Raw genomic sequence first — 4,069 nt, 5'->3', positions numbered from 1 at the left:
TGTGTCCTGGCCTCTTTATGACTGTTAGCGTTTGTTCTGAAGACTAATTTTGATTTTGAAGCTATCTCAGTTCATGTTACTTACATTGTGTATGCTTGAGCTTTATTGAGAATCAAAACACTGTTTGGGGGAGATGTGTGTGGCCCATCTGTGTGTGTGGCTATGTGCAGCAATTCCTGGATCCTACTGACCATCATCATCCTCAGCATTGCAGCTTCTCTTTTGCCCTTTGACGCTGTTGATGCAGCCTGCAGTAACTTAAGTCCAGTCCTATTACTTCAGCCTGGGGCTGCTTCCTTATGTTCTATTTTAAAGCTATGGCCAAGGATTAAATGGTCAAACCATTTGAATTGATTAATTAGTAGAGTGAGGAAAGCTGGCCTTTCTTGGAACTTACTACTGTTCATTAGAAGTTTAAAGAGCACAGAAGTCTTACTTGTGTGATGTTTTAATTTCTGCTGTCTAGCCACAGTTTGAAAGAGGAAAAGCATTACAAGCAGAGCAAACAATGAGCAGGCAAACCAAGAGGTTCTGCCTGCCAGCTTGTTATGTGTCCTGCAAAATTAATCCTGCACTTGTCAAATCCTTGCAACGTGCACAGTACAGCAGTAACAATATTGACTCTGGTACAGCTTTTCATTCTGTGCCAACATTGCTTGAATAACAAACTCAAAAACTTAACATCCCTTCAAAAATGCCCTTTCAGACAGTAAATACAATCCCTTCAGACTGAAAATAGAGGGCAAAAAGAACAAAAATAAATACACTTTGTTTTCTTTCTGGACATGACTGTTTTGTGTTATGTTTTGTGGCACATTTAAGTTTATAGCAGCTCAGTTAATAGCAGGAAGGGTGGAGGGCATGTGCAGTTCCATTCCAGAAGACAGGAACTGTATGTACTGTGTGTGCTTTCTGCTACCAGGTTTGGTGGAGTTGAGGCTTGTGCTAACCTTCTGAAAATATGATCAAGTGTGACATAAATTATAACAAGGAAGGAAGGAAGGGTTGCAAAAGCTTGCCTGAATGGCTAGAGGGCAGTGGTAGCAAGGAGGTGGAGAGCATCTATGCCATTTCTCAGTCCCTGCTTCCATGTGGCTTCATTTCAAGTAACAATCTGGCCTTGTCTCAGCTTTTAATACAGTACTAGTTTATGCTCACCACCCAAATCTGACTAGTAATTGCAATAAAGTACTGTGAATTTGGATGGTAAATTACAAAGAATTAATTTGTCAATTGCTTCAGGGTGTGCAGCAAAACTAGCAATTTTATTTGAGGTACACCAAACTTCATTTAAGACGAATATGGAACAAAGCTTTTTTATCTTTAAGAATCACAGAATGATCTTATTGGTTAAACAGTCATGTTGCAGTAGACTCGAAACTAACACCTCTGAGAAGTGTGAAAACCAGTTAAGTGTGAAGGGTCCTGTCCTGAAAAGCTCAGAACACTGATTCCTGAATACTTAGAGACTATCCACACAAGATCTTCAACGTTGTATTTATTAAGGAAAACAAAAAAGGCTTGTAAAATGGTGTATATACAAATACAGGAGGTATTTGGAGACGGTGGTAAAGATCATTGTAAGAATGGACTTCTCGGTCTAGAGTTTGCACTTCTTGGGTGATGGAGAATGATACTGAGAATTCGAAAGACAATCTGAGAACTGACCCACAGGCTAGAAAGTGTGATGCTTGCAAATTTCTCCTTGCAGAAGAGATGAGTGAAAGGCAGATTCTCTTTTTTCTTCTTTCTATTTCTTTTTTCCCTTGGCCATGGAAACCCTGGAACTTGGCAGCTTTCCAGGTTTTATTATCCAAAGTAGCTTCCAGAAGTGTTTGCTCCTTCTGCAGCCCAATTTTTGATGACAAATGTGAAGGTTGGCATCCCAGTTCTGTGTGTCTTTTCCCAAGTGCAGGCCTGCCAGCCCCTTGCCCTTCTTGTGCCATGTGCTGAGTCAGCCCAGTGTCGTCTGGACTTGATGATTAGACACAGAGGCTTCGAACCACTCCCTACTAAAAAAAAATAAAATAATAAAAAAAAAACCAAAAACCCAATACATCAGGAGTTGCCTCAGCTGCCTCTGGTGGCAGTGTGTCAGAGAGCATTGGCATTACCAGAATTGAGCCTTTCTTTACTTTAGTAGGTGGACCAAGAAAGCATGAGCAATGTTTGTGATGTACCTCTCCAGTTTTATTTGTGGGTTCTGTTGGCTGAGTGAGCACTTGGCACCTTTACTAGGCTAGGAAGATTACCTAAGAAAAACCAACTAATTCTGGAATATTAATTTCACATGTCTCGAAGTTGGTAGTTTTTTGTCTGCAGATGATTTGGTGAGGGATCCACAACCTAAAAAGTGTGTCTTAATGGGCTTAAACAAGCTACAGCACTCAGTGGTAGGACAAAATATAATTCTATTATATCTTTTCAAGTGAGAAAAACAGACAATTTTAAAACTTGGCACCTTTACTAGGCTAGGAAGATTACCTAAGAAAAACCAACTAATTCTGGAATATTAATTTCACATGTCTCGAAGTTGGTAGTTTTTTGTCTGCAGATGATTTGGTGAGGGATCCACAACCTAAAAAGTGTGTCTTAATGGGCTTAAACAAGCTACAGCACTCAGTGGTAGGAAAAAATATAATTCTATGGCTTTGCAAGTGAGAAAAACAGACAATTTTAAGGGAACTTGTCATTTAAATGAAAGACTTGGAGCTATTTTGGGGGTTGGTATTAATTTCAGTTCCTAATGAATGTTAGTGTTGGTTACTAACTTCCCGGTCACATCAGTGTGTCGCACATTGTTAAATAAATACTGCATGTGCAAATGATGACTTGCTACTTTTGAGCCTTCAGGAGATCTTCATCTTTAATATGGTCAAAAGTCTCCCTATGTAGATGCAGCTGGAATTTCTAACTGCAATCTTTAAAATGTTGACCCAAGCTCTTTAACAGTGAGAGATGAAGCCAGTGTGCAAAAAGCAGGGAAGGCACACACTGTGCAGTGAAAGTCTGCCTTGCTTCCTCAGAAACTTCTCAGCAAGAACTCGTGTGATGCAATGTCTCTTCCCTACAGAGCAGGGAAGAAAAATCTAAAAAGTCCCTCCTGCCTGACTATAGGGGTTTTCTTTGCTTTCATTTTAATTTTTGTGTGCAGTGTAGTGATTCACTTTCCCAGTCCCCACTGAGCTGGTGAAGGGCTGTCCTGCTGCACATCACGTGCCAGAAGAAGCTGAGGGAGCTGGATCCCTTCAGACAGGAGAGGTAGCGCTTGGGAGGAATCTAATTGCCAACTATAGCAAACTGTAGCATTTGCAGAAATGGCAGATCTGGAGTAAAAGCACAATAAAAGCACAAAAAACATCTGTCATAAATTGCAGCAGAGGAATCCCACTAGGATATGCAGGAGGAAATTCAAGTTAAAAGTGGTTAACAGTGGGATAAAATTGGCACTATCCCTGTGCTGAGGCTGGATGGAATGTCCTCCAGAGTCCCCTCCCAAGACAGGTTTTCCTCTGAGTCCATTGGCTGTTTAGAAAAGACTGAAAACTGTGGCTCCAATTGCGAATAGTCTTCAGAGTAACGTGAACCACTCACATTTTTTATTTTTGTGTGAAATGCCACACACGAGAGAGAATTGCCTTGCCTCTGGCAGGTACTAGAAGTTTTCCCTGTATGCTTTGCATATGCTTTCTTCATTTTCCCACATCCTCATCCAGGCATGTAAGCAAAACTGACCCTCACAACCACTGCAAATATCAGACTCGCATCTGAAAAGCCAAAGGTGGTGCTACAGTAGCAGTTTCAGGGTTACATTTTCCTCTCTTATGTATGGGAAACAACTCTTTCAAGGGCAAAAGGAAAAAAAAAAGGAGTAACAAGGAGGTGGTCCTTTCTAATGAAATGAGCCAAGCAGCTTTCAGCAGAAATACTTGACTTTACTGTGTGTAAAAGTGTGTGTAAAAGTCTGTGTGTAAAAATAATCTGTCCTCAAGAGAAAGCAAGCTGTTTACACAGCATTCAGATAGGTTTCTATTCCAGCAATGGAAAAAATTTTCATACCCGTGGTTTT

Source organism: Passer montanus, unplaced genomic scaffold, assembly GCF_014805655.1.
Source record: "Passer montanus isolate IOZ18808 unplaced genomic scaffold, ASM1480565v1 scaffold2, whole genome shotgun sequence".
In the NCBI taxonomy this organism is placed as follows: domain Eukaryota; kingdom Metazoa; phylum Chordata; class Aves; order Passeriformes; family Passeridae; genus Passer; species Passer montanus.
Note: the sequence above shows the minus strand (reverse complement) of the source record.